General features: G+C 32.9%; 1 pseudogene; it reads right to left on the reverse strand.

The window, feature by feature from the left end:
• Positions 1 to 516: 516 nt before the first annotated feature.
• Positions 517 to 9400, reverse strand: LOC124374481 (annotated as a pseudogene).
• Between the last annotated feature and the right edge of the window lie 2890 nt (positions 9401 to 12290).

A 12290-nucleotide genomic window follows, 5' to 3' on the forward strand; every position in this document is an offset into this window, starting at 1 on the left:
ACTTACACACAGTAAAGAAAAAATTGTTTTTGGATATTGCTATTTTCTGTCCTTACTTAAAAACTTCAGTAGAAGTACAAACATTTCATAAACTGAAAATGCCATGTATCACCACAAAACTGGTTTCACAAATGCAGATTTAAAAACATTGAAATTAAGTATTTTTAATATTTATTTCACTATTCATGTTGAAAACACAATACACTGTCATAAATAATACAACTATAGAAGCTGATACTTTATGCTAATACTCTGCAATTTAAATAACTATCACAATTCACACAAAGTATTGGACAAAACAAAACACACTTTGTATTGTATAACAAAGTCTTTGAACAATATAACAGGAATGTGTTACACATCCAATTTCAATCACATCCTTTTAAAGAATAATCCAATATTTTTTCCCTTTTATCACAATAATGTTCATAAATAAATAAATGCCCAACAATTGAATTAAAAATAGGAAAACCAGAATCTAATTGATAAACTTGTCCATTTTTATACTGAAAACATCACTCCATGTCATGCCACAATATCTTGTAACTTTAAAACAAGTAAAACTTTTGTGTCCTGACAAATGACAAAACAAGTTGGCCTAAAGTTCTGTATGCTCGATATGAACTTGTTTCTTAGGATTGAAATCACTTGGATGGATGAAGAGACCTTCTGACGCGCCTTCCAATGAACAGGATTGGAGTTTGGCCATTGGACACCAACAATTTCGTGCTGCCCGTTGATAGGCCTGCCGTACGTTTGTCCAGAGACTGACAGATAGCTGCAAACAAATATAAATTTTAGACAAATGAACCAGAGATTTTGCTTACCAACTGCAATAAATTATTAAATTACGTACAAACCATAGAATCCCATAACCTCTAACTTCAGTGATTTATGAATGGATTCTTCTAAGTTGGACAAATGTATCTCCACAGTATATTGTAGTATATAACTTCTGAGCTTTGAGATCTTTGGACTTCTCAAGGAACATAAGACAAAACTTTGAGAACCATGTTGTTGCTTTAAACAGATAACTACATGTCAATGACTTTAGAATAGATATTATATTCATCTGTTCGAAAGTGTCAAATATGTCATAGGATGGTTGAATAGTTTTTAAACACTAAAGCCACTTACAACACAAGATACACACACAGTTTTAGACCATTGATCTGAAATTATAGATCTTTATTTAATTCGAAAAATACAATGCTACAAACCTCACCAAAGATGGTTAACTCTAACAAAAATGGAGAGTCAAGATTAGCCCTAGTCACAAATTTATATTTTATTTAAAGAGGCAATTGGCTAAGCATAGCTCAGCCTGTAAATGAGGCAAGGCTGGAAAAATTGGTGTCTGTGTGAATGTAAATAGGTATGTTTGTAGTTTAACCTTGACATACAACAGAGAGATTTAACAAGAAAGTTGGCCTATTTAATTAAATTATAAGGCACAGTTGGAAGTTTGGAGTATTTTATTAAATACTTAGAATGAAAGTAGATTAAAAGGACCAGAAGTAGATTTTTTTAAAATTTTAATTCTATATTTTTCAATTATATCTGGTAAATGGCAGTCACGAATAATGACACACTGAAACATACTCTCTCTCAAAAGTACATTATAAAACTTTGTTAAATGTTTTTATAAAGCTAATGTGTGATAAATGTTATACCTAATTTCAAGAACACAAATATTTTTTATGATTCTATTTTTTGTTTTTTTGTATTCACTCCAATCGCTTATTTTTTTAGGTAAATTAATTTTTAGGTACCCCTTAGGGTACAATGAGAAAAATTGAAAAAGCTTTGAAATAATGTTTGTGTGTAAAAAATTGTGAAGTCTACTTTATCTTGTTATCTTAGATGTTTAACGTAAAAAAAACTATTACAGTTTTTTGACATTATTATTGAAAAATTCGACGGTATATAAATAAGTATGGTAATTAGTCATCAACTTGAACGTGTTAACAATGTTTCGACATGGTGTGAACTAAGAAAACCCGATCATAATCTGTCAAAAGTTTTTAATTTTGTACCTGATTATTAAAAATCCATAACTTTAAAGTGAACTTCAGTAAAATAATCTAGCTTATCTTTCTACATTTATTCATACAAAAAAAAAACTGTTGGATATAAATAACTTGCAATTAAAGAGTTGTTTGGGAAACTTCTTGTTCAAAAGACTTATTGTGACTCTTTTGCTAAATCCAAGTGTTAGAAAATATGTCTGAATTGATCCTCAAAATTACTCATCCTTTGGCACTAACAAGGAAAAGTCTAGGATTAAAATGTTGAATGCACTATTTTGTTATACAGTGCAATCTCGCTAATCCGGCAGTAATATCGGGATTGGTAGTGTCGGATTACCGAAATTGCCGGATTAATGGATGAATGGGTAAAAACGTACGAAAAACATACAAATGTACATTGAAATTTATTAGAAACCAGTTAAAGTATAGTTTAACTTAAGTAGAACGCAAAAGTACAATTGGAAAATAACTAAATACACAATAAAACGTAATAAACAAAGCAGTACAGTATGCCTAATCTGGTTGTGAAATAAACAACAGAAGGATACAGTACAACAAATTTGAAAATCAATATGTAAACTTACATACCGTAAAAGAAAAAAATTTGCATAGGCCCTATTCATTACAGGCAGGAAAAAAGTCTTCGATAATTTTTTTGTTTATTAGCATCAAATGAATGCTTTAACACTTTTTCTTGAAGTCCTTTGAGTTGTAAGGAGTTCAGAAGCTGACGCACTATTTTCTCCTCCGCCCAAGTTATATAGGCGTGGTGAACACGACACGCAGCGCCTGATCAGTGTTTACTGTCTGTGGAGCAACTGCGACACAATTAGTTCCCCTCTTCCCTTCGTTGTCGTCACCGCGCTGTCGAGGATGTCTGCTACTATCTCGTCGTCTGTCATTATTTGGTACAATTGTTCTTCCTACCCCGGTGTCATTTGCATCAGTTTGCGTCATCAGGTCATTAGGATCATCCACAAGCTGCTCAATAATTGCGTGTCTTAAGTCATTAAGCTCAGTTTCGTCGTTTTGTTGTTCAGAGTCACTTCTTTTCTGTTTTTCGTAATCCTGTAGTCCAAGGTGGGTAGAGGGACAGGTTGACGCATCCCCTATATCGCCCAGCAGTCACAAAAAACCGGTCTGCGAGCCGCCGGCGTGACGTCAGCCGGTGGACCTTCGATTTGCCACCGCGGCCCCCCACTCCCGCCTCCTAACAGTGCAGTCGCTTCTGTCTAGCTTTGAGGTGTTGTGTTCTCCATATTTGTTGTTTGTTGGTGATATGTGTTTGGTGTTGTGTTCTCCATATTTATTGTTTGTTGGTGATATGTGTTAATAGTATTTTTTGGAGGTAACATTTTTTTACTTGATGTGACTATTGCAGTTTTGACTAATATCATCAATGGTATGTAACAAGTAGTAATTTAAAGAAATATTGAAACTGAAAGTTAGTTTGCAGGTTATAAAATGAGCCCGGGAAAAGATGCACTGTTGCTGTCTGCAACAATAGCCACGCTACAAACAAAGGGAAAAGGCGTGGTATATTTTTAATTTTCCCAAAGACCCTGAAATAAGGAGTAGATGGGTGTATTTGTGTAAGCGGGCAGGAAAATGGAACCCAGACTCTTGTTCAGTATGTTCAGATTCATTTTTTGCCAGAAGACTAATGAAAAGGGATCTTAAATCAGAGCTGTATGAATTTACCGAGAAAAAAGAAGCTCAAACAATCAGCTGTTCCTTCTCAAAAATTGAGAAATACCCCAGTTTGTGAAAATGTTAAAACTGAGAATGAGTTAACGTTAAACAGGAAAAAGACGGTACAACAAATAGGAATAACAAACAACTTGTACATTCATTGTTATGTCCTGAAAAATCTGAAACATTTTCTTCAGAAGAACTAGAAGCGGAATGTAGTGAGTTTAACTACTAGTACTCTTTTGCCAAATTTGGAAACAGAATCCAGTATAAATGAAAAAATATACTGCATTATTGGAAGAAAATAAAATTCTAAAGGCAAATCTTTTAAAGACACAGTAATATTTTAAGGAGAAAAATCTTTAAAAATTCGTAGGCTTACTAATTCACTAAAGATATTGAAGAAGAATAATTCACGACAGTCGATAGAATCAAAAATAAAAGATAAGCTGAATACTGTATTTACAAAAAATCAGTTAGATTTATTATTAGGCAATAAAAACAGAGTTAAATGGACTAACGAAGAGATATCAATAGCCCTTACTTTGCGCTACTTTGGAAAACGAACATATATATATCTTCGAAGAAAAATGTAATTTTCCCTTACCCAGTTTGTCAACTTTGAAACAGATGGAATCACCAATATAAATATACGTAAAGGGTTTTTTTGATGAAATTTTTCCGTTTAATGGAAGTTTGCTGGTGAAACTAAGGAAACACATGAAAGGTTGCAGTTTTGATGTATGATGAGATGAAAGTGAAGGAAACATACGAATATGACCAGAAAAATGATCAGGTTATAGGACCTCACAAACAAATGCAGGTTATTGTATTAAGAGGACTGTTCTCTAATTGGAAACAGCCAATTTTCATCGATTTTGATACAACCATTTCAAAAGAAATTGTATTTAAGGCCATAACTAAAGCTCGCGCCTCTGGTTATGATGTAGTAGCATGTGTATCAGATATGGGTGGGGGAAAACTATGGTTTATGGAACAAACTGAATGTTAGCATTGAAAAGCCATGGTTTGAAAATCCTGCAGACAAAACCAAAAAAGTGTTTTTCTTTGCCGATACCCCTCATGTACTGAAACTATTGCGGAACTGGTTCCTAGATACGGGATTTGTGTTTAAACAATAATGTCTATGTTGATAAAACACCAATACGTGCCCTTACTGAACTGGATTCCAACGAGCTTAAAGTTTGCCATAAGCTCGACAAGCATCATTTAGAGTGTGTAGGAGCTGAAAGGCAAAATGTAAGATTGGCCGCTCAACTTTTTTCAAACACGACTGCCAAGGCATTGGAATTCTACAAACCTGTCAATGACGTAAACCGTATACGTAATTTATCAGCCTTTATTGCTTCCGTTAACGATTGGTTTGACGTAATGAATACGTATGTACCACAGCAATCATTGCAGACCTCAAAATGTGGGTATGGTCTCTATGAAGTGGAGCAAAATAAATGTCTGGATGACATGTTCACGATTGTAGAGACAATGCGTTGTCCAGGAAAGAACACCATGTTAACCTTTTCAGAAAGGTATTTTTGATATCAATAAATGCTATTAAAGGCCTCTTAGATTATGTTCGACAGGAATTCCAGATGGAATACCTATTAACTCACCGGCTAAATCAAGATACCTTGGAAAATTTATTTTCCCAGATAAGAACAAGAGGAGGCTTAAATGACCACCCAACCCCCCTGAATGTTATTTAACCGAGTAAGGATGATAATTTTTGGAAAAAACCCGGGAATTGTACAAAGCCATTTGAATACCACCGATTTATCAGAAAGTGAGTTCATAGTTGCGAATGTACTTAAGAAACTGGACATAAATAGGGTGTGTGACAATGATAAAAAGCAAGAAAGAATGGACATAGAGAATAAATGAAGAAGAAAACCGAAATCACTGAATGTCCAGATATCGTTGAAGGAGCTCAAAATTATCTCGCTGGATGGGTAGCAAAGAAGCATTTGAAGAAATACCCGTTCCTAGGAGATTATACATACAAAAGTGAATCTTCGCCAGCAAACGAGCGCTCCTGGATTCGACATTTGTCAAAGGTAAGAAGAAATTTAAGCCATTATTACAAATTATACTCAATATAATTAAGTTAAATGTTTTATTATGATACTGGATATCCATACAGAGAACAAGATAAGTTGTGAAAAAAGTTGATAAAACATAGGATCACATATTTCTACAGCATTTTAATTTGTTTTGGGATATAATCTCTAATTATTTGTTTTAAAAACTCGTTTCTACCAAAGGTCTTTTAAACACAAATTAATATTCAAAATAAAGTTAAAAGATTGCAATGTAAATTTCCATAAAATGTATATTGTGTAAAACATCGAGAATATTTTCGTTTATAAAACAAGTTAGGCTTTCATTAACGTTCTTTTTGTAACAGGGTGGACTGGTGGAGCCTTCTGAACAATGGATACAAATAAGTCAAGTGTGTGAGCAGGAGTTTCAATATATTTCATGGAGAAAAACGAATAAAGAAAGACATAAATATAGTTAAAGGATTTAGTAGCTAAAGTGTCCCAAAAAGTAGAACATTTTCCTTTGGAGGTTATTACATCATACATTAAAATGAGAACAATTATCAGAATGAAAGACTTAAACCTTAAATCTTTGTGCCACAAAAATTCAAGAAAAGACAAGGAGACGTTGATTTAGAAAAACGAAAGCGAATAAAAAAAGTGAAAAAAAATATGTACATAAATCATTATTGTTCTTCAAATACACATCCTAGTTCTTATTAAAAATGGAAGTTGTAATATTATTTTGTGTTATGATTGTATAATTATATTTTACTTATTTTTTTAGAAGTATCATATTCATAATTTTTTAGTGTTTTAGATTAATGTTTAATATTTTAATGTATTTAGTAAGTTAGATTAGTGTTAATAATTAATTTGGTTAATATTTGTTAATAATTTAGTTAATAATAAGTTCAGACAGGTTAAGTGTAAGAAAGGGCCATGAGGCCCTAATTTTTACTGTTTAAATAAACAAATTTTCATTTCATTTATTTTAAGAAAAGTAAATGCTTTGTTTTGTTTTCCACCTGTTTATGTCTTTTAGTATATTATTAGAACTAATACAAAGTATAACAATTAAAATAATATTCAAAAAGTACACTAAAGACAGTTAAATAGGTCACAAGAGAGTTGTACAAGACTGGTTGTACGGTAGTAATGGTACAGACGCGGAGTGGCCAGAACATCCGCGGCTGGTCACTGGGTGACGTCACAGTGAGCGGCAACATGCACCACGTAAACGGCCGGATGCGTCAACCTGTCCCTCTACCAACCTTGTCCTGTAGTAACGTCAGAGTAGGCCACAATTTTTTTCCATGAACAGACAATGGTTTTTCGTTGAAAGTTTTTCCCATGCACTAGTTTAAGTTAAAAACAACGTCTTTAAGGTTAGTGTTCTTTAGTGCTGTAACAACACTCCCTCTTTTGACAAAATACTGTACAAAAGGGTTTTTTTGTAACTTGTCTTTACGGTTTGGATAACGTTTTGATCCATAGGTTATAGTAATGGAGTAACATTTGGGGGCAAAAATAGTGCACAGATGTTGCCATCCCTTAATTCGTCTGCATTAGGAATGCCCAGGGCAGTTATCGAGAAGTAACAATGCTCTAAGAGGCAACTTCTGTTTTTTTCAAAAATTTCTCAAAAAAAGCTGATATGAAACCATTTGTTGAAGAGAGTCTTTGTCATCCAGCCTTTTGTTTGGTTTGTGTATTCCACGGTTAAAACACCTGCGGTTTTTTTGATTTACCGATCACGAGCATTGGTAATTTATGAGTGCCACTGGCATTACAGCACGGCATAAATGTGATTCAGTCTTTTGCCAACTTGCGGCCAGGTGCGCTTTCTTCAGCTCTGTGAACAAACATTTTTTTTGGCAAAAGGCGCCAAAATAAGCCACTCTCATCCGCATTATACACCTGATCTGGGGTCAAGTTCATTTCTTCAACAGTTTGTTTTATGAATTTTTCTATAAAGGGCTCAAACCGATTCTTCCTGGCACGACAGTCTTTCACCAGTTAAACTTAACAGTCTAATCCCCAAACGTCTTTTAAACTTATCCAACCAACCTACACTGACACGAAAGTCGTCCTTCTTCATTATTTTGTTGTAGAAGAACTTGGCTTTTTCCATAAGGATATCACCTGAAATAGGTGTATGCCTGCTTCTTTCTTGCATGAACCATGCAAAAAGTGCATCTTCAACTTGGGGAAACTCACCTGATTTCAAGGTTTTTCTTGCAACGGCAGATTTCTCACTAGGTCTACTTTTAAGGAACGATTCAATATTTGTCCTTTTTGTTTTTAATGTTGTTTATTGTTCCACGACCAATGCTGTATTCTTTGGCCAAATGAGACAACTTATCACCTTTCTCTAAACGTTTTAGAATTTCGTACTTTTTATCGATTGTTAATAGGTATCACATGTTTACGTTTTTTCCGACATCGCACTCAACTATTATAAAATATCGTAATAACACACACGAGCACACACACGTCAACGAAACACAAAAACAAGCAAACACGTCAACGGAACGAAGCTGTATACAGTAAGTAACTGTAGCCAGAGCACAAGTAGGCAAGCAACTGACGAGTGACTAGTGGCGGCACGGCGGGCCGGTGAGTCATCCGTGCTTGAAGTGACATGAACCGAAAGGGCATTGACTCAACCTGTACATCACTCGCTCGCACAGTGGCCGGATTACTGGACGTGCCGTATTAGCGCACGGCCGGATTATAGAGACTGCACTGTAATGTAAAAAAATACCTATTTCACATTAGCAGATTAACTTTAGTCTCTAAAATATTGTTATAATCTAGTGTCATTCTAAGGTAAAAATATTATTATTTGTGTCATGTCAGTTTTGTTTTTCCACCTAGAAAATAAAACAATATGAACATAAAGCAAAGGTAACTCACACATCAGTGTCAACATGTTTCAACATGATTTTCTCATCTCTCTCCCAGGCATCTCCGTCACACAGAACGACCCCAGTGATCCCCTGTGTCTCCCTCTCCTGTTGGACATAAAGATGAATGGTAAAAATAAGAAGTATGATTACATAGGACAATTGCTGTTGTTGAAATAACAGACAGATTTTGTACATCAATCTAAATATTATACCAAACATTTCTAGAATCTTAATGGTTCATTTTTTACAACATACAATGTAGTAAAAGTTGTGACAAATTGGAAATCTACAGATGTATCAAAGGCTCTTAAGCTAATTTATTTGATTTTATTTTCAACAATCACATATTTTGGCAAATACATAATCATTAAGATTAAATACTCCATATATGAAACCATAATTAATTTATGATCAGTACAAAATTCTGCTTCCGATTGTTTATAATTTCTATAAACTTTCCTATATTAAAAACTACTATACAGTAGGCTATAACGGAATGTTTAACAAAGATTAATATTCAGCATTTCTATTTATGATGATAAATTGCTACGACAAAAACCTGTTTATAAATTTTACTGATTCAATATTTTAAATTTTTTATAACTAAAATGTAAGTTGTTATTTTATGTTTTTACCTTCATTTCCATAAGCAGAAACTTCTTGGTTTTCCAGATAAAGGTGAAGAGAAGTGATGTGAGTGGTAGATTTTTTATTTGTTTGCCAGATGTGTTAACCGAATTGAGCTCCCACATTTTGACAGGTTCCCTTAAACATGAAATAATTAATTTACATTAGGTTAATTTTAAAAAATCTATTTTATAAAATACTTTGGTACACTACTATACAGTAAACTTAATTTCAACTATAACTGCCTAAAAAACATCTGAGAGATGAAAGAATAAAAAGTCCAGTTAATTGTTTCCTTTAAATTTAGTGGACATGTTACATCAAATTAATAATTGTAGAAGTTTAAAACAATGAAAGCACAGCACATAGTACTTTTCCTCCTCAATTAAGAACATAGTACTTCAGATAGTTAGTTCCACTTGTTTTTTTATTTCTTACCGTTACACAGTGTTGCAATTGCAAGTTTAAGATCTGTACTTGTTAATCTATCCCATTTTGAATTGGCTATTTGTTATCACTTCATTAACTTAATACCCTTTTATATATGAGATTAGTTAAATCTGTAAGCGTAATTTGTTTTATTAACACCAGGAATATTGTGATTTAGTAAATTTTATAAATCTTTAGCCGGGAACAACTAGATATCATCATGTACAGACCAGACATTGTGCCATATGACTACTTCTTTTTTCAACCAGAAATTAATTTTGCTGTTAAGCAGTTCAATGTCAACAAAGAGACCAAAGAAAATGTACCACTTGTTTGAATTCACAAGCAGCATCTTTTTATAAAAAAGGAATAGAAAATATTGTGTTCGATATGACAAGATCTTAAGACCAGTAGTGGTGTGTTTATTAACGTAAAAAAATAATTTATATTACACAGAAATCTTTGGTAATTTTTTTTGTTATGTCAAATAATACAAAATATTTATTTTCTTGATTCAAAGATGAGTCTTTGTACAATTTTATATATGTTTTCTCTATAATATATAAGTTGTTAAGCAGTACATGATATAATTTTGTCAGAATTGTTACTCTGAATGCCATGAGGAACAATACGAAGCTCTCATTGGATAAATGAACTTGCACAATATAGCATACCTTTGAGTTGTGTTTGACTGCTAGTCCAAAACAATCCTTATCTCATTGTAATTGAGTGTGGAGTTAACTGTAAAGGTATCTTGGTCCTATAGTTTCAAACTTATTATTACTTTGCACTTTATTTAAATATGAACTTATGTACAGCTTTGTACACTAGTGGTTTGAAAAAAACATTATTTTCACACAGTTTTACCAAATTAATTAAAGCAAAAGTATTTTTTTAAATTAAGAATTCCTACTGTAAGTTGATAGACTTACCCCCTTACACATTGTTTTTTTGTCTCTCCTTTTATTACCCAATGAGAGTTGACATCCTCCTGAGATTCCGTCCCCCGTTACAGACTGCTGACCACTTCCTGTTCCGTATTTAACATCATGTGAGTGTAGTCTCACTTTTGTAGTCTGTATTTAGCAATTTAAGAACTGATCCACATGTGACATACTCAGCAGCCTTACCTAGAAATTGTGTAAGGCTTTAAACAATTGTACTAGAATTATCAAATTCATATTTTTATGATGCTGTTTTTGTCTCATGGTAGGAATCCTCCAATGAGGAGAGTAGGATCTGGGGGCTCCCCCTCAGGAAAATATTGAAATCTTAAACTTCCAGGATAGCTTTTTAACGTTATTTATGTATATCTGCTATATACAGACCAACTAATACAAGCGATTAATTCAAGTAATTTTCAACATTCATAATAAGATTTAACAGGAATAAGGCCAATGTGAAACTGCCCATAGATTCCATTCATGGAAAGAACAAGTACTCCGACCTTATTCCTAACTGAATCCTAACCTAGTTCCTGAACTAAACCCATACTAAATCTTTAGTAATTTTTATAACGCAATAAAGTTCTGAAAATAGGTGTGGCTTAAAGAATTAGTTTAGTAATATAGTATGGTAGACTATGACTAGAAAGTGTATACAATTAGTTTTTATCAAAATCAGCTTGTACATGTTTAAGATACAGGACCATCCATAACTTACAGTTTTTAGTTATTCGATTAGTTTAGGTAAAATCAATATATACACTAGACCATGTCCACAATGTGTGTATGCGAAGTTTTGACAAAATCTGCTTGTATTTTTATGAGGTATGGGACCATCTATAACTTGCATATTTTGTGTTTAGTCTGCACAATTGATATAGCAATAGGTGAGGCCTATGAATGAGTGTTATAATACACTACAGTAGACTATGACTAGAATGTGAATATAGTTTTATCAAAATCGGCTTGTTTATATATATATAATATATATTTAGTGCACACAGCTGACCAATTCGTTTTTTTTTCTGTACTTTCAGGTGTCACTATGCACAATTATTATAATCTATAGTGATAGAGAGGTTATTTAACATTGGTATTTTAAAGTTATTTTAGATAATTTTAGTGGTTGTTCCTAAACCCAATATTTTACTGAAATAAGATATTTATTAAAAAAGGATTGTATTTTCCAACCCGCCTATAGTAAAGCCAACCTAGCCCTATAGTAAAAGAAACAAAAAGTTAAACTGTTAGGCTATTATTAATAATGAAAAAATTATCTATGATAAGCTTAATAAGTTTGTTTACTTCAACCTTACCATGAGTATAATGTAAAGAAATGCTAAATAAAATATAAATAATAAGGAGAAATCCGACGTTTGAGTTAAGTTCTGTTAGCTTATTCATAATAATTAAGTAATTTACACTTCAATTAACCTTTTTCAAAACAATACTACAACTCCACTTGCAATATTAATTCAAAAAATTAGTTATAAGTTTCAGTTTCAGATTAAGAAATTAACCTCTTCGCTATCAGCGGCACAAATAAAACACAAACGTCAACCATAGTAAGAAAATGGTGTAAACCTATCATCTGTTATG

Source organism: Homalodisca vitripennis, unplaced genomic scaffold (assembly GCF_021130785.1).
Source record: "Homalodisca vitripennis isolate AUS2020 unplaced genomic scaffold, UT_GWSS_2.1 ScUCBcl_8694;HRSCAF=16909, whole genome shotgun sequence".
Lineage (NCBI taxonomy): Eukaryota > Metazoa > Arthropoda > Insecta > Hemiptera > Cicadellidae > Homalodisca > Homalodisca vitripennis.